The 26,443-nt window shown below is 43.4% G+C and overlaps 1 protein-coding gene and 1 pseudogene across 2 annotated transcripts in view; one reads left to right on the top strand and one right to left on the bottom strand.

Moving 5' to 3' along the window:
* The window catches only part of CNTNAP5 (contactin associated protein family member 5), a 991,178-nt gene that overhangs the window by 242,387 nt on the left and 722,348 nt on the right, over nucleotides 1–26,443 (top strand). The gene's annotated exons all lie outside the window — the stretch shown is intronic.
* LOC100352663 (large ribosomal subunit protein eL29-like) lies at nucleotides 1,209–2,016 on the bottom strand (annotated as a pseudogene).

Raw genomic sequence — 26,443 nt, 5'->3', positions numbered from 1 at the left:
TGTAAAACTGGCAGTTACTCTAATTCAAAGATAGAGTTATTCCTAGCACGATGTCATTGCAAAACTGTACATTGTTTCTCTTTTGATATTATTTTTTAAGATTTATTTATTTATTTGAAAGTCAGAGTTACACAGAGAGAGGAGCGGCAGAGAGAGAGAAAGAGACAGAGACAGAGAGAGAATGGTCTTCCATCCTATGGTTCACTCCTCAATTGGCTGCAATGACCGGAGCTGTGCCAATCCAAACCAGGAGCCAGGAGCTTCTTCCGGGTCTCCCATGTGGGTGCAGGGACCCAAGGAGTTGGGCCATCTTCTACTGCTTTCCCAAGCCATAGCAGAGAGTTGGATTGGAAGGGGAGCAGCCGGGGCTCGAACCAGCACTCATAAGGGATGCTGGAGCTTAAGGCCAGGGTGTTAACCTGCTGTGCCACAGTGTCGGCCCCTATTATTATTTTTTACTTTTCAAAGCATTAATTTTCTTTCCTCTCTTACATGTGAACATCATCAGACCCACCTGTACAAATATTAAACCCTATTGTTGAACTCCCATGTTGCTAAATATAAAAGGAAATAAAAACATTAATAACATCAACTGTATGTATAAATATTGTAAATAATGCCAAACACTCTCTGTGTAGGAATATCCTTCAAAGATTCAGGTATTGAACAAATACATCTCAGAATTATGTAAAATATGCTGGAGTACTTCACCAGATTATGCCATTAAATGGTATAGATCGCATGAGGAGATATTTCTTTTCATTTTTATTTTAAATTTTATTTAGAAGTGGGACTGGTGTTGTAGCATAGCCACTGCTTGCATCATCGGCATGCCATATGGGCACTGATTTGAGTTCTGGCAGCTCCACTTCTAATCCAGCTCCATGCTAATATGCCTCAGAAGGCAAGGGAAGGCGGTCCAAGTACTTGGGCCCCTGCCACTATGTTGGAGACCCAACCTCCTGGATTCTATCTTCGGATTGGCCTACCTCTAATTGGCCAGTGTGTCCATTTTGGGGAGTGAACCAATGGATAGAATCTCTCTCTCGTTCTCGCCCTCTCCCTCTCTAACTCTGCTTTCAAATAAGTAAACAAATCTTCAAAAATGTTCAGTTAGAAGTAAAAATATAGATCGGACATATTTCAGTCTTTTTTTTTTTTTTCCCTGTCTTGGGTTTATTTGTACAAACAGCACAGGAGGACGCTAGCCCCACGCAGACAGCAGCCCAGGGGTCACACCAGTCCTTCTGCCCTTGCATTGGCAGGCAAAGGCTGTTACTAGGGAGCCTTTGCGGGGGGCTGGGCGCCTTTGGGAGGAGCCTGAGCCAGAACTGGGGCTGCAGGTGTGGCCTGGGCCTTGGGCTTGGCTTGGGCCTGAGCCTTGGGTTTGGCTTGGGCCTGGGCCTTGGGCTTGCCTTGGGCCTGAGCTTTGGGTTTGGCTTGGGCCTGGGCCTTGGGCTTGGTTTCAGCCTGGGCTTTGGGCTTGGTTTCAGCCTGGGCCTTGCCTTTGCCCTTGCTCTTGATTTGAGCTTGAGCTTGGGCCTTGATTTGAGCCTTGACCTTGCCCTTGATTTGGGGCTCAGTCTTGGCCTTTGCCTTGGTCTGTGGCCGGGACAGCCTGAGACCCCTAGCAATGCGGGCACGGGCACGCCTTCCGAGCTTGGGGTGGGCAATGTAGGCAAGCCGATCGAGCTTCCGGCTGACACCCTTCGGGATCGTGGGCTTTACCTCCTTAGGCTTGACCAGGGCCTTGATAGCTTCAGCACGCGCAGCCATAGCCTTGGCGTTGTTGGCCTGCATCTTCTTCAGGCCCTTCTTGTTGTGCTTCTTGGCAAAACGCATGTTCCTTAGGAACTTGGGGTCCACCCCTTTCAGAGACTCGTATCTTTGTGATCACGGTTTCTTGATGCCATTTCTGTGCCATTTTCGGGACTGGTTGTGCGTGGTGTGGTTCTTGGACTTGGCCATGTCTGCACCGTAACCCGCGGCTGCCGAAGCGCCTGGGACCGGAAAGAGACATATTTCAGTCTTATAAGCAAGATGAGGTCAATACCCAAACAAGAGGCTATGTACAACTTTCTAAATTAATCTGTCCTACTTTTCAAAAAAAGTTAATACCATGAAAAAAAAATCAAGTATTGACTTAACTAACGCCAGTGTACCAAGGACATTGAGACTCTCTTGAATGCATATTTTCACGTGACCTCTTGAAGAGCTTCAATTTTTAAATCATGTGAAGTTTGCAATGCTTTTGAAAATTGACTTAACAAGTAAAGTAAACACAGCCCATTCTGGGGATGAAACATCAATTTGCCAATACTCAAGAGATTTGTCTTACTTTGCAAAGTTCGCTTCAGAACAAGAGCCCTATAAGGCCACCTTCCCAATGTATTGTCACAAATCTTCAGGCCCCAAAAATTCAATTTGGAGAGTCTCTGATCTGGCACTGAGTGAGATGTTCACGAATGAGGCCACTGAGCAGCTGCTTGACGATGCGTCGTGATTTATGAACAGGCCCGAGTCCAGTCGCACTAAATAATCAGCATGAAGGTATCTCAGGGACAGATTGAGCAACACTTTTTAGAGTCATAGTGGATCCAGGATTTCTTCCTTATTAGTGTAGAGAGCTGACCAAACAGGACAAAGTTTACAGTTCTAACTGAGTAAGGGATGGAGGCAGCTTGGACTGAGGTGGGCAAGTTGCTTGGAACGAGGAACCTCTTAATTAACCCATGCAGGCCAAATCCTGTTACCACTTATTTTGCAAGAGAGGCCAGCCAAATCACTCATTGTACCTGCTCAAACCCACAAGTAATCTTTCTGTCCTGTGTTACCTGTGTGTGAGTTTGTGCAGATCCCTGCTGACCTCGGTGTATCTATCATACGAAGTGAGGGGTTCTGAAAGTGCATTTCTTCCAAATGCATTGGCTTTTCTTTTATTTCTTGGTATTTATCACTCCTAAATTTCAAGGACAGCCTTTTGTGTGCTTTTTAAAAATGTCTGGTACCTTGTTACAATTGGTCTTAGCCAAAAGGCCGAGAAGCGATTGGTGTCTTGTTTTAATAATATATCCCTGGGCCAGCATTGTGGCACAGCAGGTGAAGTTCCCACCTGCCATGTCAGTTTGAGAACCTGCTGCTACACTTCTGATACTGCTCTCTGATAATGTGCCTGGGAAAGCTGCGGAAGATGGCCCAAGTGCCTGGGGCCCCGCACACACGTAGGAGACCCAGATAAAGCTCCTGACTCCTGTCTTGCCTGGCCATTACAGCCGTTTAGGGAGTCAACCAATGGGTGGAAGATATTTCTGTGTGTGTGTGTGTGTCTGTTTCACCCTCTCTCTCCATAACTCTGCTTTTAAAATAAAATGAAACAAAAATTAAATTTTGAAAAACATTTACCATGAATTTTTATAGGTGAGTTAAGATCCTTCTCCTCTTCTCCCAGCAGATTGAATGATCTCTATCATTTTCAATCATTTTTTAAATTTTAAGTCTTATTTATTTGTTTTCATCTACTTGAAAGGCAGAGAGAGAGATAGATAAAGAGAGATCTTCTATCCTCTGCTTCACTCCTCAAATGTCCTCAGCAGCCTGGCAAAAGCCAGGAACTCCATTCAGGTCTCCTACGTGGTTGGCAGGGACCTGAGCACTTGGGGCATCACCCCTGCCTTCCAAGTGCATTATCAGGGAGCTGGATTGGAAGCAGAGTAGCCAGGACTTGAACTGGAGTTCCAAGCTGCAATTTAATCTGCCAATCTGTAACCTGACCCCACTCCTCATAGCCTTGATGTAAACTTTGTCTTCTCCTGAGTTGGCAATTCCTGTTTAGTCATTGTGGATTTTTACAATCAACTCCCTTGTAAGGATAAACTGGCTAAATTAGGAGACAAGTATACAGGTGGAGCTTGCCCTGCAGGGCTCAGCCATGCAGTCCTTGGAATTCATCAATCACCCTTGTCACCAGCATCCTAGTGCTGGGCTCTGAGATGCCTTTGGGGAACTTCAAATCCTGTTCAAAACAAAGCAACAACCAATCTGTCCCACAGGCCTCAGATAGTTGAAGCCCATTTTGTCATCAACATATCAAAAAAACATGCTGGCTTCCTATTACTGACCAATTAGAGGAAGACCATGAGTGCCGGGGACCATCTGGAGACCCTCACTCGATCTAATCATGAACTACTCAATCCACTCCACTTTAATTTTTAAATATTCATTTATTTATTTGGAAGTCAGAGTTACAGAGAGAGATGTGGAGAGACAGAGAGAGAAATATTCCATCTACTGGTTCACTATCCAGATGGCTTCAACAGTCAGGTCTGGGCCCAGTGGAAGCCAGGAGTCAAGAGCTTCTTTTGTGTTTCCCATGTGGGTGGCAAGGGCCCAAACACTGGGGCCCATCTTCCATTTCTTCTCCCAGGTGGTTATCAGAGAGTTGGAAAGGAAGTGGAGCAGCTAGGACATGGTATGCAGCATTGCAAGCTGTGGCTTTACCCAATACACCGAACATGGACCCTACTCCACTCCACTCTAATCTGTGAATTTCACTGCCTTTAATCCCTCCAGGAGTTGGGAATGAAGTTGCAGCTGCCCAGATCCTTGTACATTGTAATCAGTATTTTTTCCACCATCCCAAGTGTCAGTGATTCTTTAACACTGGGAGAGTGGACCCAGGTTAGTGGTTCTATAGGAAAGACTTCAACCAGTTTTGTGGGAAATTCTATAATAAACGCAACTCTCTCTGTCAATTAGCCTAAGCACCCAGTCACTAGCTAATACCTTCATCATCGCTGATAGCATGAGAAGTGAGAAGGTAAAGGGCTGACATCTCTGCTGCAATGGGGAAGTTGTTTGCTGAGTGAGACAAATATGAAAAACAGGTCCCACATGGACTAAACTGGCATGGTGAACCTCGGGGGAAACATGATGATCTTGAGGTGCCTAGAGCATGTCCCTACTCACTATATCCTGGTTTCAGACTCTTCCTGTGGGTGGCTCGAAATTAGTGGTATGATCATAACTATTTCACAGTAGGTAAGAATTAGTTTTCTGGCCTAAGTCTTCATGTGATGGTTCAGTGAAACTAGTCCTGAAGATTAGATTTGGAAGAAACTTGTGCACAGGAAGTTAAAACTGTGTCTCTTTCCACATTTTACCCATGGTGCCCCAGTAGCTTTCTCATGCAAAGTGAATGTAAAAAATGTCCACTTCTGGGGCCGGTGCTATGGCACAGCGGGTTAATGCCCTGGCCTAAAGTGCTGACATCCCATATGGGTGCCAGTTCAAGTCCCAGCTGCTCCACTTCTGATCCAGCTCTCTGCTATGGCCTGGGAAAACAGTGGAAGATGGCTCAGGTCCTTGGGCTCCTGCACCCACATGGGAGACCCAGAAGAACCTTGTGGCTCCTGGCTTCAGATCCACTCAGTTCCGGCTGTTATGGCCAATTGAGGAGTGAACCATCAGATGGAAGGCCATTCTCTCTCTGTGTCTCCCTCTCTCTCTCTCTGCCTTTCCTCTCTTTCTCTGTGTAATTCTGACTTTCAACTAAATCAATAAATCTTTTTTAAAAAAGTTCACTGATTCTCTTCCAGAATGATCTTTTAGAACTTCTGCCTACTTTGTGTGTTAATCCCTTCCTGTAAGGCTGCTCCTCTCTAGACCAACGTCTTCATATACTTGGTGTCTTCATCCATTTTCTGTTGTTATGACGAAACACTTGATTCTCAATAAGGGATAAAGCAGCAATATTTACATAGACACGATTTTGGAGAGTCAGCAGCATGGTGCCTCCATCTCTTTGTCTGGTGGGGGTCTCATGTTCAATGGCATCACAGTGGTGAGGTGTGTGCAGAAAGGGTCCCAAGACAGGAAGCAAGAGATTGTAGAGGAGCTGGGCTCACTCTCAACAACAACCCACTCTTGCAGGAGCTAGCTCACTCTGCCAGACCAGCATTAATCCCTTCTGAGGGCAAACCCCCATGGCATAATACCTCCCACTCTTACAAGACTGCACCATAGCAACAGCACCACAAAATGAGTACCTAGCTCCCAGCACAAAATCCTTTGGAAGACAAATCACATCCAAACCACTATGCTCAGCTACTCCTCCACATCCAATATCCAGCTCCTCATTGCTGCTCATTTCCTTCTGGGAAGCTTGTATTTCACTAATGTTCAACTTACAAATTTTTTTTGTGAAAATCACATCCCCTCTCCCAAAACACACAAGCCATGCAGTCCTTTGTTACAGACTCTCTCATCGTATGAATTAGGATATCCATGATTTCCTAAAGCTTTCTGGGTCCATCTTGACACAAAGGGATTGCATTTGTTATCCAGTGCTTCTCATGAAGAGCTCAATTGGAGCAATATATTATACATTTTGGTCATCAGTTCCCCGATTCCATCCTTGAGTGACTTCTAATTTCTCTGGGAGATGCACTACGATCTTCATGATTTATACACATTTATTCTGCCAATTTGGCCTAGAACATCCTGGGTATTGATCACTGTTTGATATAGTATTTTAAACCTCCCAATTTCAAAAAACAATTTGAGAGTGAGAATCTCATTACCCTCAACATATATCTTTTAAGTTCTCATTATACGCTAAAGCACTGTGCTAGCTGCTGGGCATAGAAAAGAACTTCAGATGTGGTCTCCCACTTCCCTTTGTGTGCAGAACCATTAAGGAGACACATAAATTACAGTGTAACATACTATACCTGTACATGAGTAGCACTGGTGAAAATTCAGATGCAGGGAACTGTCAGAAAGGCAGTGCTAGGGAGTCTATGAGTGGGAGGAGCAAGGTGCATCAAACAGGCATGGACCGTGTTAAAGTTCCTTTGGCTTCCCATCAACTATAGGGTGCTGTGCGTCTAACATGGATTCAGTCAGTGTTGAAAAGAGTAGAAAGATAAAATGGGAGGAAGACAGGGCAGTTTATAGCAGGAGAAATGCTAAAACAACGCCTTAATGGAAGCTGTGTATACTGTATTTAGGGCACAGGGAGTTCATAAATTTAGATACAAGGTGCAACTAGAATCTGACCCTAGTCATGTCAGAGGCACAGGATCAATCTGAAGAGAGACTAGACAGATAATTGCAGACTATTACCACCTCTGTACCTTTAGTACAGACCAAGCAGGTGTACTTAACACACAGATACTTACAAGCTTTTAATACTTGTGTTGATTTTAATTTAATAGTTGGTCATTATTAAAAGCTTAGTTAGCCGGCACTGTGGCTCAATAGGCTAATCCTCTGCCTGCAGCACTGGCACCCCAGGGGGTTCTAGTCCCGGTGGGGGCGCCAGATTCTGTCCCGGTTGCCCCTCTTCCAGACCAGCTCTCTGCTGTGGCCCGAGAGTGCAGTGGAGGATGGCCCAAGTGCTTGGGCCCTGCACCCCATGGGAGACCAGGAGAAGCACCTGGCTCCTGGCTTCAGATCAGCACAGTGTGCCGGCTGCAGCGCACTAGCCACAGCGGCCATTGTGGGGTGAACCAACGGAAAAGGAAGACCTTTCTCTCTATCTTTCTCTCTCACTGTCCACTCTGCCTGTCCAAAAAAAAAAAAAAAAAAAAAAAAAAAAAGCTTAGTTAAGAACTTAGCATGCCAAGGCATGCTGCCAGTTTAGATGGAGGCCACCGTTGAGAAAGCAAGCAGTCACCAGAGACAAGGGCTAGAAGGGAATGCTGAGGCTTTGGATTAGGGTTCGATTACAGATGCACCTTGATTCCTCGAATGATCTTGAAAATGTCACTTAGCCTCTCTGTGGTGGGTCTTGCTTCCCATGCCTGGTCGACATAAGTATATAGGTTCTTCCAGGTTGTATGCGTCTTGACTCAGAGTGCATGGAGCTGAACTACCCTGTGAGTTACAAGGGAAAGTACATGGAGAGGAACTCTGGGCTATACTATGTATCTTGCTTAGAACAGTCATGCTAAAGGCCCTTAAAGCTCACTGTTCCCCTGGATCCATCCCAGTGATTCTGTGCAAGCTCTCCTCCTGACCAGAGGTGCTCTAACCCCTACACAAAGCTCTGTAGAAGAGGGACCAGGGAACAACTGGCTGATTGGCTTTGTGAAAGCAACAGCTGCCTTCACCCCAGGGTCAGCAGGTTTCCCTGCAGCCCTCTGGATGCACACTTAGCCCTGGAAAGCTTCTCACTGCGGCCCCATCTGCTTTTCTTGCTTCACACGGGAACTTCTCCACATGGGGTCTCGCCTCTTCACAGAGTAAATGCTCTCACACATTTACACATGTGGCATTTAAACACATCACAGTCAATGTGTCGTCTTCAGGATTAATATTCATGGGGATGCTTTCCAGGGGAGAGCAGATGTTTGTCCTCCCCCTCCCCCTGCACTGGCTGCATCTGTAATGTGATAGAATCCCGCAGCCAATATCAAAGTAAGAAGGATGATCTGCTTAAAACTAATTCTCATAATCCACCACTATTAAATTAATCTTGTTGTTAAGGTACTTAGTGTTTCACAGGAAACTCGACTTCTGATTGCGTTTTCAGTACGTGCAAACCTGTTGTATTTGGGAGTTGCATCTTTTATTGGGAGAAATCAGAGTTAATACTGTGACCTTAGCAAAGCAGGAGGGTTTTTTTTTTTTTTTTCGTGCAAATACATTGAGTTACATCATCTGGGTATACTGACTGAGAGGAAGTGATCTCTTTCACTACCCTTTTCTCATTGAATTTGGATCTACTGTGTGCAACCTGTGTTTGTTTGTGTTTCTTTGCTATTGTTGTTTTCGTCTGTAGATAATACCAGCTTTGATGTCTGATGGAATCCTGTGACTCTGATAAGAGGCTCAGTCTGCTCCTCTGTGTAGTGGGCACAGTGAGTGTACGGCCTCGGGTGATCCATCTCCAAAACCAGCATGTGGCAGAGTGCCCCAAGAGGCTTGTGGGGCAGTGTTCTGGCTACCTCTGCAGAACTTCTCAGCCAATTTGTCTAGATAAGCTGAGTATTTGCATTTGTAACAAAATCCTTGGTACTGCTGGGGACCTCACTTTAGAAACACGGTGTAAATTTTGAAGGGACTCAGGCATATAAAGAGCTGTTACATGGTGCAAAAAAATCAGGACTACGACGACCACCAAACGGCAATGCAGGTGATGTGCCTGTGAGAGGCCCACAGGCACCGGCTCTCATGACTCCTGGAGGTTTTTTTTGTTTTTCTTTTGAGCTTCAATGACAAAAGAGAAAGCAAGGATAAAATGTCAGTTCCTCCTCTTCTTCTCCTTCTTTTTATAAAATGCATGCTAAGTGGAAAAAGTAAGATCTCCGTGTGGTTACAGGCAACGGTAGTTACTCAAGTGGGCTCAGCAAAGGCGAGAACCGCTAGGCAAGCAGTAAAAGCAGTAAAGCTGGACAAGATCTGAGAGGGAGCCTGCATCCCAAAGCGTCCGCTTTGCTCCAGCTGTGTGTAAAGACTGTAGGCCTGGCAGGGAGGCAGAGTCTCTCAAGTGTTAAAAAATGAAAACAGAGTTAAAAGAAAGGCAGTCTTCATTAAGCCTATTTTGTTTATTATTAAAGGTTAGCAGTTGATACTAAGCAGTAAGACATAACATAGTAGCCACAAGACAGAGAGGTCTTCCATCTGCTGGTTCACTCCCCAGATGGCTGCAAAGGCGGGAGCTATGCCGATCTGAAGCCAGGAGCCAGGAGCTTCCTCTGGGTCTCCCACGTGGGTGCAGGGGCCCAAGGACTTGGGCCATCTTCCGCTGCTTTCCCAGGCCATAGCAGAGAGCTGGATCAGAAGAGGAGCAGCCGGGACATGAACGGGTGCCCATATGGGATGCCAGCGCTTCAGGCCAGGACATTAACCTGCTGGGCCACAGCGCTGTCCCCAACCACAAGTTTCTATTAAGGTTAAGTAGGACTTCCAGTTTTGTTTTCTGTAATATTAAATGCAAATAAAGGTAACAGATGCATAGCCGATGATCATGCTAATAAAAGCAGGGAGTGAAAGCAGACCAAGAACATGGACAGAACTGATCTTGCATTTCACATCACTGGCCAATTGCTTGTGTCCAAGTGGGAGAGTATCCTTCTCTCTCCCTTGTGATACAAAGGCACTGTGCTGCTGGGATAGCTCTCTGAAGTCACGAAAGGCACTGAAGGATGCCACTGGATTTGTCTAGCACTCTAAACTTGAGTGTTAATAACTCAACAACTTTCCAGAGATTAATCCACAAGTACATAGGAAAAAAGAAATAATTTTTCCCCTTATTCCAAAGTATTGGGAAGAACAGTGGAGGAGGAAGAAAATTGGGCTCTTTTATTTTTATTATTATTACTATTATTATTTTACTTTTTTATTTATTTGTTTGAGAGGCACAGAGAGAGAGACAGAGAAAGAGAGAAAGAGAGAGAAAAATCCACTAATATGTGCAATGGCCCCAAGCAAGGGTTGAAGCCAGGAGTTAGGAACTAAATTCAGGTCTCCCACATGAGTGACAGGAACCCAACTACTTTAACTATGACTGCTCGCTCCTTGTGTCTGCCTTAGGAAGAAAGTAGAGTTGGGAGCTGGAGCCAGGAATCAAACCAGGCACACTGGCATTGTGTGCAAGTGTCTTAACCGCAGACTAAATGCCCATTTCTGGGCAGGTTGTATTTTGACCTGAACATCATAGGTGAGGTATTTTTTTGCGGGGGGGGGACTGAGGGTGGAGTAGATCTACCTGAAAAAAATCTGTCCCAGAGAATCATGGATCCCTGGCACCCTGTCTTATATGATTGTAATTTAGGGAATCAAGCATCTGTTAGGCACATTCTGCATGCAATAAATTAAGGAGGCCTCGCTGCATCAGAGGGAAAATAAATGTATGGAAAGGTGCACACTGGCAGAAGATGCACAGATGGGCAGAAGGAGGAGAGCATGAAGTTCCCGACTTGTCGGGAGAAAAAGTGCTGTGAGTTTTATTCCCAGAAGCTATTTTGATTCAGTTACATTTTTGTCCTATCAATCCCCTTTTATGACACACTAAAATAATTGAGAGCAGGGATTCCATAATGGACTGTGAAGCAGAGTGGAAAGAATGGATAAGAGAAGGACCGCGCTGATAAGCATGAACGAGTTGGTGCTGTGTTCCAAACAACTCAGCTGGTGTGTGCAGGGCCTTCTATGTGTTGGGAGCATAAGTAAGGGACAGGAAAGTGCTGTGTGTTTGGAGACAACCATGTCCCACATCCAGGTCACCCTGAGGGTGTGCTCTGTCTACCTCATGCTGTCTTTTTTTTTTTTTTTTTTTGACAGGCAGAGTGGACAGTGAGAGAGAGAGAGACAGAGAGACAGAGAGAAAGGTCTTCCTTTGCCGTTGGTTCACCCTCCAGTGGCCGCTGCGGCCGGCACGCTGCAGCTGGCACACAGTGGCTGGCGCACCACGCTGATCTGAAGCCAGGAGCCAGGTGCTTCTCCTGATCTCCCATGGGGTGCAGGGCCCAAGGACTTGGGCCATCCTCCACTGTACTCCCGGGCCACAGCAGAGAGCTGGACCAAAAGAGGGGCAACCGGGACAGAATCTGGTGCCCTGACCAGGACTGGAACCTGGGGTGCCGGTGCAGGAGGTGGAGGATTAGCCTATGGAGCCGCGGCGCCGGCCCCTCATGCTGTCTATATCTGGTCTTCTTCCCCAGGCTTCTGCACCCTGGCCTTCTTTCTGGGTGCTGTTGTATTTGGTTTTCAGACATTGTATTTATGTAAATGCTACAAGTACATGAGAATTAAAGCACACGTCTGTACAGGAGGTTACTAAGCCACAGCTTGGACACGTCTGTACAGGAGGTTACTAATCCACAGCTTGGGAAGGAGGTCCTAAGCCTCATTTAAAAAGCAGTTAATGTAAGGGAAGATTTTGTGCTTGCCAGAGGTCTCTGCTTGGAGGCCAGGCATTTAGTCCCTTTCCATTAAACAGGTTGTGCCTGTGTAACTCATATGCAAAAATACTGAAGCTGCTTCCTGGTCTGTGTCATATGCACATTCACTTGTGATGATTTGCAGCTGGGGACCAGGACCCTCAGCCCAGCTCACATGGGCCATGTTCTCCGTGAGTCATATGGGGAGAGATACCTGCTCAAGAAGATGGGTCCTGGGGCTGGCGTTGTGGTGTACAGGCTTGTGATTCTGGCATATCATATCAGCACTGTTACCTGTTATGGCCACTCCACTTCCAATCTGGCACCCTGCGAAAGGGCTGGGAAAGTAGCAGAAGATGACCCAAGTGTTTAGGACCCTGTACCCACCTGGGAGACCTGGATGAAGCTCCTGTCTCCTGGCTTTGCCCTTGCCCAGCCTTGTAACTCTGACTTTCCAATAAATAAATATAAACTTTTTTTTAAGACTTCAGTCCTGTTTCTCCTTCTTCACAGGGATTCTATTGCTGGTGGTTTATACACCCCTCCCTCCTTCCACATGAAGTGTTGAGAGTTCTCTTTCTGAGATGGATTTGTCACTCAATTAATAAATTGTGAAGCAATTAAACAACAACTCAATAAATGGCCTTGTCAATTTTTGTCAATTTTATGTAATGGAAAGCTAAATTATCTTGTAAGAAATGCCACATCTTTTGTCTTATAGCATTGTACAGAGATTTTTAAAAAAATGACCTCATAGTTATTTTTGAGGTTTATACATTTGCAAAATCAAAGGGAATATCTTACAAAATTTTTTTCTTCGAAATGTGAGACCTTATAAATGGCCTTATTTAAGAATAAACATTTTAGTGAAATTATTTTTAAAAGGAGTGTCCAGGTGCTCACTCCAGCAGCACATATAATAAAATGAGCTTCTAGTTCTTAAGGTGGAGTATATGTATTACCTTAGAATATTAGCTTTTGAGGATATATCTGTATACATTTATTTAATTGGGTATTTTTAAAATATTCAGTTTAAGAATTGCATTTATTTAGTTTGAAAGGTGGATGGGAGGAAAGAAGGGAGGGAGGGAGAGAGAAAGAGAGAGAGAGAGAGAGAGAGAGAGAACAAGAGGAAGATGGAGAGGAAGACAGAGCTTCAATCTACTTGTTCACTCCTAAAATATCTGAAACAGCCAGAGGGGGGCCTGACCAAAGTCAGGGGTTTGGAACCCAATCCAGGTCTCCCATGTGGGTGACAGGGACCCAGTTACTTAAGCCATCATTGCTGCCTCCCGGGGAGCACATAAAGCAGAAGCTGGAATTGAGAGTAGACCTGGGATACAAATCCAGAGCCCCAGATAAGAACTATAGGAGTCTCAAGTGGTATCTTAGCCATCATGCCAAACACCTACTCCTATAGATTTAAATTATATGTACTTATATTTATAGATTTTAGCATACATGTTTATATATACATTTAAATATATGTGGTGTACATATATGCATATATGTATATTTAATTTTAAATTTCAGCAGGTTTCATCTTGATTTAGCATTAAAAACAAATTCTTGGGCTGGCGCTGTGGCATAGCAGATAAAGCCGCTGCCAGAGGTGCCGGCATCCCATGTGGGTGCTGGTTCGAGTCCCAGCTGTTCCACTTCTGATCCAGCTCTCTGCTGTGGCCTGGGAAAGCAGTAGTAGAGGATGGCTCAAGTTCTTGGGTCCCTACACCCATGTGGGATACCCGGAGGAAACTCCTGGCTCCTGGCCTCTGATAGGCACAGCTCTGGCTGTTGCAGCCATCTGGAGAGTGATCCAGTGGATGGAAGACCTCTCTCTCTCTCTCTCTCTCTCTCTTTTTCTTTGCCTCTGGATCTCTGTAACTCTGACTTTTGAGCAAATAAATAAATCTTTTAAAAATTCTGATTTTTAACCCTTTTTGTAGTTATTAAAGGATTTAGAATATTTTGGTTTCATTTAGTGTGTATTAGAGTCTTGATCTTGGAATCAGATGGTACGCTGTTAATAATTTATAAATTATTCCATATCACTGTGACGTTGTGTTGCTGGTTGTCAACATCCTCCTGGAGTATAGGAACAACATAATAATATATCTGTCCTCATGGACACTGGCTGCCTGTGGAGCCCTGTAACTCCAGGTCATGGCATAAAGATGCAACAATCAAGCTGGACTTGAACATTTGCAGAGGAGGTCACCTCAACCTGTCAGTAAAGGCCAAGAAAACTTCATGAGACAATTCCTGTCCACAGGAAATTTATGTCCATAAGGGCATGTGGAGTTTGTTCTACCCATGAATCACAAGCCGTGTTTGGTGGCATTGTAGATGAGTTTGTGTTTGTTTTATTTGCTTGAATAATTTTTTGCCTTAATCCACCTTTCTCACTTCAGAAGCAACAGTACCAGCAACATATTTTGAATGTCTACTGTGAGCTGTGTTTGAGCTGGACACTTCCATGAACTCAATCCTGCAAAGGAGAGATTATCCCTACTTAGGGATCAGGCAACAGGGGCTGCTGGAATGAACCATGAGGCGAAGGGGGGCTGGGGTTTGAAAGGGAGACTTGTGAACCTAAGCCCTTGTCCTTCTCACAATACAAGGCCCTTTCATAATAAACAAAACACTACCTACTTACAAATGCAGATAGGCCAACTGCCTTAGTTTAAAATGGAGCAATCACAGTTCTTTGAGACAACTGTAATTCTTTACTTTCTCTAATTAACATGACCCCTGAGGAAGGGACACATTACAGATATGTGTAGCGTCTTGCTCTGTTGTTCTAGGAATTGTATGATTTCTTTATTTAAACAAGAAAAACAAAAGAATGCATTTCAGAAATCATGGGACATGAATTATTGAAGTGCTTGATGCTCTGGATATTAATAAGGGTGGTGAATTATTTGTGTTCCTTTTAGAACAACCTTTGTTTATCCAACAATAGATGTCATTCTGACAGTAACCTGCAACTGTACTGTGCCATTCTGTCAGTAACCTGTAACCGTACTTCACGGATTTAGATAAGAAGATGATGGGAGAAGGAGGATTTTTGATTGAAACTGGATCAGGATTATATTCTTTCATCTGAATCTTTTAATTTAAAAGTACTTAATCAAACTCTCCTTTTCGGATGGATTTGGAGCTTGAACTTCGGATTTAGACAAATCTGAGCTTGAAACCCTGCTACTTACGAACTGTGTCACCCTGAGCAACATTTTGTATCCCTGAACCCTAGGGTTCACATCTGGAAAATATTTATAAAACCTCCAACAGAGTGAGGTAAGCAACATAATATGTCCCCAAAATATAAGAAGTGCTCAAATATATAATATCTGAAACATTCCTTGAAGAAGATGTGGATGCTGGCTAAGACTTTGTCAGAATCCTGAAAGGCACCTTTCTGTCCTCAAATGTGCAATGTCAAGTACCTTCCAGTAACCCTACTCATGCACCAATGTGCATTGTCCTAGGCCAGGAGCTATTACACATTCCAGAGGCCATGGCGTTTGGATGCCTGTGAGTAAGAGAAGGAAAGGCCTCTGGGACTCCTGATGAGCTCAGCATTGCCCTCAGTGGGGTGATGCTGCTCTATTCGCTCGCTGGATGAATGGAGCACCTGCCATTCTGTCAGTGTCCATGGTGACTGAGAGATATGATAAAGAATGTGAGTGGGTCTGAACACTAGGCAATCACCTGCAGGGCTAGGGATTTAACACCAAGCCTGTTTTGAGATTCACATTTTGTTTAAGTCTGTTTCCAGGAGAATCTTCTGAGCATAGCTTTAAAATCAAATCTAAGACCTTGCTGAGGATTGGAGACTGTTTTGATCTTTCTGTATGTCCAGACTGTCAGTGACATTCTATGAATTTTTTTTAACACTGGGTCACAGGAGAGCCATTGTGCAGTCATCTCAGAATAAACTGGTTCCAGTTACTACGAGTCACTCCAGCCACGATGGGGCCTGATTCCCAGAAGTATAAGCTCATTTTATATTTTGTCTTACTGCTGACATAGACTCCTCACCCTCTTCCGGTACATACAGATTTATTCTAGCAAAGCTTCCCATGCAAGTGGAGGCTCAGGTTGCAGCAAGTTTTGAGAAAACATGAAGGAGATAAGCTCCAATGCTAGAAGCAACACTTACAACATCCTTAACTACCCAGAAGATAACAGAAATGCAATTCCTCTGAATGAAACACAGGTCTTATGTTGGGATACAAGGGATAGGATGAGGCTGGTGTATTGGCTGATGCTTGCCCTGGGTTGGCTTGGGAAAATGTTTTACTTACCCCTGTAGTTCTAGTATAAATGACTTATCATGTCATGTGTCACTAGTAAAAATTATCTCTGCTCAGACAACAACAAATTAAACTGTCATTGTCCTTCTGGGGCCATCACTTCAAAGTTTGCAGATCATTGAAAGAGGGGCAATGAATGAATGCAGTACCTTTTGGGCATGCGTGGCTCCAAGTGGGCAATAACAGGAACTGATGTTAAACGAATCAGGAGATGGCCAGTGTTTCCTTAGGTTTAAAGTTGAAGCGTGATGAACAGAGAAAACTATGCTTGTCCCAAGTTCCTTTAGAAATTTAGTCCCAAGTTCTTTTAGAAATCTGTATTGTTTGTTCAGAAATATAGATGAACTGGTCATAGCAGCGATGTATTTGAAAGACTTCAAGCTTATAAAGAAGACTGTGGAGTTTATGTTTACCTGTGCCCATTATGTCCTTCAGTTTGGACATTAGGCTGACCTTTTATTTTAACATAGGTCTAATTTATTTTGTTTGATTTTTTCCATACAGTTCAGTTGATTAAAAGTTCATTTCTTTTCCAGCACATTGAAATAAAAATTTGAAAAAAAAATCAATGTATATGACATTAGAGTGAGCATGAATGCAGTAAGTTTAGAAATCTTAATTTTTTTAAAAAAATATTTATTTTTATTTATTTGAAAGACAGAGTTACAGAGAGAGGCAGAGAGAGAGAGAGAAGTCTTCCATCTACTGGTTCACTACCCAGATGGCCACAAAGACTGGAGCTGCGCTGATCTGAAGTCAGGAGCCAGGAGATTCTTCTGGGTCTCCCACGTGGGTGCAGGGGCCCAAGGACCTGGGCTATCATCTACTGTTTTCCCAGGCCATAGCAGAGAGCTGGATAGGAAGAGGAGCAGCCAGGACTAGAACCGATGCCCATATGGGATGCCGGCACTTCAGGCCAGGGCTTTAACCCACTGTGCCATAGCACCAACCCCAGATATCTTAATTTCTAAGTTGTCCTAATAGGAGGTTTGTGAAGCTCATCAGGGAGAGGCTCACCTAACTCAGTCAATTATTTACTACAGCCAGCATTTGTCTATTTAGGAGAAAAGTGCCCCATAAAATGTGCATTAGCAAACAAGAAAAGAATATGCTTGGTTTGCAAGCTTCAGATAAACTATACTAACCTTCTATGGAAGTTTATGGGGGGGGGGCTCCAAGAACAAATCCCCTTCTCTTAGACATATTTTTAATTTGTGCATAAATAGACTTGAAGTGAATTAAAGAGCATCCACACAAAATGCACGTGCACCCAGATACTCAGAATGTGACTTTAATGGGATGATAGCCTCTGCTGATATAAATTAAGATTTCAAAGTGAACTTCATCTTTGAATTGGGGCAGGTTCTAATTCTAATGAGTGAGGTATTTTTCAGAAGAGGCAAAAGGACATGGAGACATAGAAGAAAGTTAATAGAAAGAAGGAGGCAGAGACTAGAGTGGTGACGCATCTACAAACCAAAGAACCTGACAACTGCTGGGAGACAACAGAAACGAAGAAGAGGCAGGGAAAGAGTCCTCACTAGTGCTCTCAGAGAGCCCTTGGCCCTGCCTGACCCTCGATCCTGAACATCTGACCTCTAGAACTGTGAGGGAGTAATGTTCATCTGTTTTAAGCTGTCAGTGTATAGTAGTTTGCTAATGGCAGCTCTGGGAAGCTCATACACTCTTCGTATCAGTGTGTGGCATCTCCCAGGACTCCACACAGAACTGAGCTTTTCTGCTGGAGTGTGGGCCTCTTAATGTCACATAGGAGCTCATAGAAACTTTTCATGGTACTCAAGTAGCACAATGCCATGCTTCTGTATCACTAAGCCTCTGCCCATTGCTAATACCTTCACCTCGAATTCCGCAACCCTCCCATGCCTCTCAGTGCTCAACTATTCACCTCTGGAGAGTGTTTCTTGCTTATTTATTTATCCATTCATTCATTTTTATTTTAAAGTCAGAGTTGCAGTGAGAAAAGGAGAGACAGGGAGATCTTCCATCTGCTGGTTCACTCCCCAGATGGCTGCAACAGCCAGGACTGGGCCAGACTGAAGCCTGGAGCCAGGATCTTCTTCCAGGTCTCCTGTGGGCCATCTTCAGCTGCTTTTCCCAGGCCATTAGCAGGGAGGTGGATTGGAAGTGGAGCAGCCAGGACACTAACCTGTAGCCATATGGGATGCCAGTGTTGCAGGTGATGGCTCTAACTGCTACGCCACAGAGTTGGTCCCTATCTCATCTGTTTAAACCAAGTTCATATATAACCCCAGGCCCACAGAGACAGTACCCTAATTCAATTACTCCAAGCACAAGTGATGTCTTGCACATCTGTCTCTTTCCATTATGTTGGGTCACGTCTTAGCACTTGGAGCAATTCTTCTTTATATTTTTTTATCCTCATAATCCCTCCAGATGTTGCTCCATGACAGCTGGTCTTGTCCATATAATGAGAAGGATAATTCTAGAAAACAAAATCCAATCTGAACTTTATCACTATCCCTCCACTTTGCTTTGTACAAAGTAAATGTTTGATGGTAATTTGTTGACTATTTGGCCTGGTATGCTCATTCCATAGTGATAAAACTGAAATGTTCTCTAAAATTACTTTTCCATCATTATAAATTTGACTTGAAAACCATGCAACTGATACACTTGCTGGGGATTATCTTTTGCTCATAGATCATTAAAGCTGTCTTCAAAGAGTATGCATAGTAACAGTAAATGTTGGAACCCAGGTGGGAAAGGGACCCATGCAAACGGCCTGGTATAAAGAGAATGACCTCAGAAGAGCAGAGCGTATGAGGACTCTGCTGACCGAGTGGCTACAGGTCTGGTCTATGGTAAAGAATGAACGGACTTGCAGAATGCATCCCAGAGTTTCAGAGGAAGGAAGAGGGTACTGTCCCTTATTAATTCATTCTCTGCGAGCAATTTTCAAAGATTAGCCACAAAATAATGCCCCTGGAATATGCTCTTTGTAAATGACCAAAGATGATCTGACAGGCATTTCAAAGCAGTAATTGTTGGATAGATGACAGTGCTGAGGAACGAAAGCTTGTTATAGCTCATTTGGAAGATTGTAAATATGTTGCCTAGAATGTATTTGTGCCAAAGGGCTGGAAAAATGCAAGATGACATTATGGGTCTCATTGGATATTTTGTACATACAGTATCTTTTTTTAAAGATTTTTTTTTATTTGAAAGACAGAGTTACAGAGAGAGGAAGAGATAGAGAGAGAGGTCTTTATACCACTGGATTACTCCCCAGGTGGCCGCAGTGGCCGGAGCTGCGCCGATCTGAAGCCAGGAGCCAGGAGCTTTCTCCGGGTCTCCCACGTGGGTGCAGAGGCCCAAGCACTTGGGCTATCTTCTATTGCTATCCCAGGACACAGCAGAGAGCTGGATGGGAAGTGGAGCAGCCGGGACAGGAACTGGAGTCCATATGGGATGCTGGCGCTTCAGGCCAGGGCTTTAACCCTCTGTGCCACAGTGCCAGCCCCATACAGTACCTTCTTTCACCTTTGTTATTTGCAAACTATACAACAATGCTGTGTAATTAAAGTTACACATCTAAAATAGGGGCCACCAGTACACTGTATAGAAGGAAGACATCTGAATGCTGCTGTGTGTTACTCCAAGAGCATGTGAGTTTGTGACTGTGATGACACCCTGCCCTGATTAAAAGACATCCATCAGACAAAAAGCAACAGTTCCACAGAGAAGGTTCCATGAGGGTCATCTTTATAGACTCACATACCTTCCTATCATCAGTGTGGTCATTTGACATGAAATGTTCTTGAATATTTTTAAATACACATATTAATATCCAATAAATATCAATATGTAATTTTAAAACTATCTTAAGGAACAGTTTTAAGGCTTTATTTATTTGTCTATTTTCTGAGGGATTTCATTTAAATGTATAAGAAAATTGGAAAATGACTCTGGCAATTCAGAAAATAAAACAGTCATTTTGAGAAGAAATGCGAATCAATACTAAGATTCATCTGATAATTTGGTTAATCTAATAAAGAGAGGTAGTGAGTTTCCTGTGCTGAGTTTCATTCAAATGCAGAGGTCTCTAAATATAGATAGCCCCCGGTGCTAATCTCCTCTTCAGCAAAGGCCTCCTTACCCAGACTGCCAGTGGCATTGTTCCCAGCAGAACTAATCATCTCCTTATTTTCCCACTACTGCTTCATGAAGTGTGTATGGTGCAGTTTAGTGGAATGGTCTTTTTTATTTGCCTCTCTTTACAAAAGAGAGTGAACTTTAAGAGGAGACAAGAACTATAACTCATATAAAAATATCAATAATGATTGATGCTAATGAGAAGTGGCGGCGGCAGCAATGGCATTTCCACATTTCCTCACCCTTGCCCCATACACTCTGTATCTGAGCTCCCAGCATCCATGTGGGTGTCCATGGAAGCTTTCCTCTCCAGGACTGCTGCCTGTCACAGTGTTAGCCTCATAACCAGGCCACTCTACTTGGAGGCTATGGGCAAGATGCTATTTCTGCAGTGGCATTTCCTTCTTATTGGCTGACATAAACAGAGGCTGTTCAGGTACCAGTGCTCCCCATGCTCACAAATAAGAGCAAAAACCTCTGTACATGCAATTGCAGGGTACAGGTTCAGTCCAAGCAAGGTTTCCTAACTTAGAGGGTCAGGGAGACAGGGGCAAATTGGGAAAGTACAACTTTCAGTTTCCTTATGCTCACTGGGACTGCTGGGGAGTTATTTAAAACTGTCTATTTTGAAGTGGAATAAGGTGCCTTTTAAAAGGATATATATTAGAAAATTATAAAGTAAATCAATGAGTGAGTAGTATAAAATAAGAAGCAATTGTCCACAAATAAAATAAATCCTGTGTGATGCTAATACAATAGGTCAGATGGAAAGCATAGCAGGTTTTCCTAAGACAAGCATCATCTTTCCTAACCTTGATGTTGTCTATACCAATATCATTCTGCAAGGCAAACCAATACAATAGAAATAACAGCCATTTATTCTCCAATTCCCCTTATTTATAAGTACTAGTCAGATCATTAAGCTGGCTAGATATTTTTCAGGTAACTGAAAGGAGTCTAGTTTTTTGTTTTGTTTTGATGGGAGGTAGCATGGAATCTTTCCAAAAGCACTCTGGAAAGCAACAACGAATGGAGAAGTGATTACCACAGTCAGTGGGAGCCTAGAGTGTCCATCCAGGAGGCCACAGGTGGGAAGCTATGGGCTGTGGTAGGTAAAGCCCTGTTTTAAGAGATTCCAACTGTATAGAAGCTCTTGATTTAAAAATGCACAGGACATGAGCCATTTATACTTATTTCATTCGTTACTCTTAGATATGTGTTCAAGAGTCTCTACAATGAAAATTCAAAGACCATCCTTTGGACCCTTACCAAGAAAGAAAAATTATTGCTCTTTGTGATACTCTCTTTATACATGGAATATAAATCCAATTCATACTGAGGAGCACAGTGACACTAGAAAGAGCATTGTGTATGTATCCACAAAGCCATGGCCTTGAATCCTAGCACCCCCTACCACTGAGTTTCCTGTGCTCCTAGTCCAGTTATTGTACTTCTTTCCTGCCAATTTCCTTTTTGTCATAAAATGAAAATAGCAATGTCTTTCTTGTTGAGACTATTGAGGGATTAGAGGTAGGGATATATAGTGTCATAGAATAGGTGATCAGCAATGGTTGACATTATTAGACACTTGGGCCTTACACTAATTTGATTTGTGATATGCAAGAAAAGAATATTTTAAATCCCTAGATGTCAGGTAATGGAAACCAGCTTGCCCTGGTGGACTATTTGGACACTCATCCAAATATGTTGATATGAAAATTCTGAGTTGCCTAACCAAGTGGTATCATTATAATCACATAAATACTGGAGCTTATTCTTGTAAATAACAAGAATAGTTGACCTCTTCCTATAAAACAGTACAGTGATACTCTCCTGGCTGAGAGTCTTTGCATAGGTAAAGTTATGCCTAAATCTCTATGCTACAGAATTATATATTTGAGAGATGCAACATAGGCTCCAAATTCAGAAAGCCAGAAACAAGACTGAATTTAGGTTGTCAATTGAAGATCTCAGACTCATGTCACCTGGAATGGAAGAGGGCAAGTCAGGATGAAGATGGATGGATCATGTATGATCATTTCCCATCATTTCCAGTGGTTCTGGGAGCCTATTGAAAAGCCAGTAGCAGAAGAGACCCTCAGAGAGCCAAAAATTTGCCCTAGTCATTCCTGCACCTTTGTTTGCATTCTTTATTGCATTAGAATCTCTCTAGTCCTGTGTGCGTCTCTCTGGGTGTGTGCATGAGGAGATGCATATGTATGTGTCTGACTGGGTATGTATTTGGAGATGAAACAAGTCATTTTCCTAAGTGAGTCTGACTTGGGCTGAAGGCCACATGGACTTTAGTATCACAGACCTCATGAGAGATTATCCATTACTGTTCTTACCAGTAAGTGGTGTTGCCAGAGCACCCAAGGGCCCTCTCCTTCAATGTGCTCTGGTTGACGACAAGCAATTCCCTTTGTAGGGTAGAGGGTCATTTAAGTTTTCAGGCAAGGATTCTAAATAAAGTTCATCTAGCCTTCCTCTTAGTTTTGGAACAACACAAAAAAGATGATGAATGAAACTCTTTTCCTAAGTGAGAATGATTTTCTCCCTTTTTCTTCCTTCCTTCCTTCCTTCCTTCCTTCCTTCCTTCCTTCCTTCCTTCCTTCCTTCCTTCCTTCCTTCCTCTTCCTCCCTCTCTCTCTCTCTCTCTCTTTCTTTCTAATTTATCCATTTGAAATGGTGGAGTTACAGAGAAGCAGAGGCAGAGAGAGAAAGAGAGAGAGAGAGAGAGAGAGAGATCCTCCATCTGCTGGCTTATTCCCCAAATGGCCACAAGGTCTAGAGCTGGGCCTATCCAAAGCCAGAAGCCAGGAGCTTCCTCTAGGTCTCCCACACTGGTTTAGGGGCCCAAGAAAGTGGACCATCTTCTACTGCTTTCCCAGGCCATAGCAGAGAGCTGTGTCGGAAGCAGAGCAGCTGGGTCTCTGACCTGCACCCATATGGGATGCTGGCACTGCAGATGGCGGCCTCACTCACTACACTACAGCACCGACACTTAAAATGGTGTTTTTCTTTCTTTTTTTTTATTTACCCAAAGGAAATTAAATTGGCAAACAAAAAAGCTGTCCGCACATTAATATTTATTGCAGCTCAATTCACAATAGCTAAGACCTGGAACCAACCCAAATGCCCATCAACAGTAGACTGGATAAAGAAATTATGGGACATGTACTCTATAGAATACTATACAGCAGTCAAAAACAATGAAATCCGGTCATTTGCAACAAAATGGAGGAATCTGGAAAACATTATGCTGAGTGAATTAAGCCAGTGCCAAAGGTAAAAATATCATATGTTCTCCCTGATTGGTGACAACTAACTGAGCACCAAAGGGGAAACCTGTTGAACTGAAATGAACACTATGAGAAACAGTGACTTGATCAGCCCTTGTCCTGACTGTTGATGTACAATGTAATACTTTATCCCTTTTAGTATTTTTTTGTTCTAGCACTATTGGTTGAACTCTGTAATTAACACACAATTATTCTTAGGTGTTTAAATTTTAACGGAAAAGTGATCCCTGTTAAATATAAGAGTGGGAATAAGAGAGGGAGGAGATGTACAATTTGGGACATGCTCAATCGGACTTGCCCCAAATGGTGGAGTTAGAAACATGCCAGGGGATTCCAATACAACCCCATCAAGGTGGCATGTACCAATGCCATCTCACTAGTCCAAGTGATCAATTTCAGTTCACAATTGATCACACTGATAGGTCTAAGAGTCAAAGGGATCACACAAACAAGACTAGTGTCTGCTAATACTAACTGATAGAACCAAAAAGGGAGAGAATGATCAAACATGGGAAGCTGGATACACAGCAGACTCATAGAATGGCAGATGTCCTAAATAGCACTCTGGCCTCAGAATCAGCCCTTAAGGCATTCGGATCTGGCTGAAGAGCCCATGAGAGTATTTTAGGCATGGAAAGCCGAGACACTGTGGGGAAAAAAAAAAAAAAAGAAGACCTAAATGAAAGATCTCTGTGAGTGAGATCCTAGTGGAAAGAATGGGCCATCAAAGAAAGAGGTACCTTTCTTTGAAGGGAGGAGAGAATTTCCACTTTGACTATGACCCTGTTTGAATAAGATCAAAGTCAGTGAACTCAAAAGGCTTCCATAGCCTTGGCAACTCATGACTAGAGCCTAGGGAGATTACTGATGCCATAAACAAGAGTGTCAAATTGTTAAGTCAACAACAGGAGTTACCGTGTACTTACTTCTCATGTGGGATCTGTCCTTAGTGTGTTGTCCAATGTGAAGTAATTCTATAACTAGTACTGAAACAGTATTTTACACTTTGTGTTTCTGTGTGGGTGCAAACTGATGAAATCTTTACTTAATATATACTGAATTGATCTTCTGTATATAAAGATAATTGCAAATGAATCTTGATGTGAATGGAATGGGAGAGGGAGTGGGAGATGGGAGGGGTGCGAGTGGGAGGGAAATTATGGGGGGGAAAGCCATTGTAATCCATAAACGGTACTTTGGAAATTTATATTTACTAAATAAAAGTAAAAAAAAATAGAATGGTATTTTTCTAACACAGTTCTCCAATGTTTTTTTGTCTCATCTCTCAGTGTCAGCTTCAGCTCCTGCTTCCAATAGGGGGGCAGATGGAGGGCAGGCACCTCTGCATTGCATAATTAAGCCAGCAATGGTTCACTGACAAACTCCTGGGTTCATTGTCCCTCTTCATGTTCGCAGGAGTACAAAATGCCATTTGGACATGGTAACTTGCATCCTAATCCATCACGGCTCTTCATCCCAGCCCTTCTTAGAGTCCAAAGAATTCCATCTAAAAATGACACTCTGTTCTGGTGCTTCCCGGAAACAGACAGAAAGGAAAGAGGTTACCGAGGGAGCCATGCCTGAGAAATGGCAGCAAGTGTGGGAACAGAGAGGCCCTCTGGCAAGGTTTTGTGATGCAGGGAATGAAACTAATTCAAGAGGAAAGGATCTTGACAAGCAGTTGGAGCTGGTGCCGTGTGTGTGCACACTGTGGCTTATCTAGGTGACAGAGGGCCGTTCTGGGAGCTGGAGACCTGTTTTGTGCACCAGTAGCCCTGGCTGGGCTACACAAAATTAATGGGCCTTCACGTTTCCATTTGCAGCATGAGAATGGTAAAAAGCAGGAGGCAGTCAGAGAGTTCAGGTCAATGCAAAGTCAAACGTCGAAGCAGATGATCCGGTAGCCACCAAGAAGACAAAGCGTGAGGTCCCCACTGTGTCTGGTGGTGACAATCTTCTCTCTATCCCCACCACACAGCCTTTGCTTATGAGTTTAGCCCTTGGGGTCCCACAGTCAGGCTTCATTAGCCGTGTGACTTTGAACATGTTGCTTAATCTTGCAAGAGCTTAGTTTCCTCATATATAAAAGGAAACAAAATTATTGCCCCCTGAAGATGGATATATTTAGCCTTATTCCCCGAGCCTATTAGTTGGTAAGAATCCAACCAATCAGTTGACACTTGTACTACTTTTATCTATAATTGGAAAGAAGTTTGAGATGTCATGCGCTGAGAGAGCTCAGAACCCCCAAGCCTGCTAACCAGTTAGGGTTTTCCAATCTATATGACTAGAAATGGACATTTTTAGGACCTGAAAGGACATGTTTTTAAATAGGATGGAAGAAATCAACCAGTTGGCACTCTGGATGGATAATGTTATCAATTTATTTGCAGACTTTAAAAACTGATTTGACTAGCTATGGCTCTGAGAGAGAGTTAAATTTTACCTTCCAAAAAACAAAAAAAAAAAAAAAAAAGGAAAAAGTTGAGAAGGCCTCAGTGTGATTTATGAATAGATCTCTGATGCATAAAATCTCATTTTCCTTTATGCATTTGTCAAAAGATTTCCCGATGTGCATCTTGTGTAGGACTTGGTCGTTGTAACCCTCAGTCTCCTGTGTGGAGCAAGGATTTTTACTGCAACTTTCTCTTGACAGGTCTGGGAATGATCATATTTGACTGAGGGTTGGTGTTCTTCCTTTAACTCCTGCACTATGAACTTTATATCATGTTTTACTTCCCTGCATATTAATGCTTGAGAATTCATGTGCAGATGAAGTGCCACCATAAAACTCAGCCCCGTCATC

This window comes from Oryctolagus cuniculus, chromosome 3 (genome assembly GCF_051225735.1).
Source record: "Oryctolagus cuniculus isolate XC-2025 breed Fujian yellow rabbit chromosome 3, ASM5122573v1, whole genome shotgun sequence".
NCBI classification, from domain to species: Eukaryota; Metazoa; Chordata; class Mammalia; order Lagomorpha; family Leporidae; genus Oryctolagus; species Oryctolagus cuniculus.
This window is presented reverse-complemented; position numbering and strand designations above follow the sequence as displayed.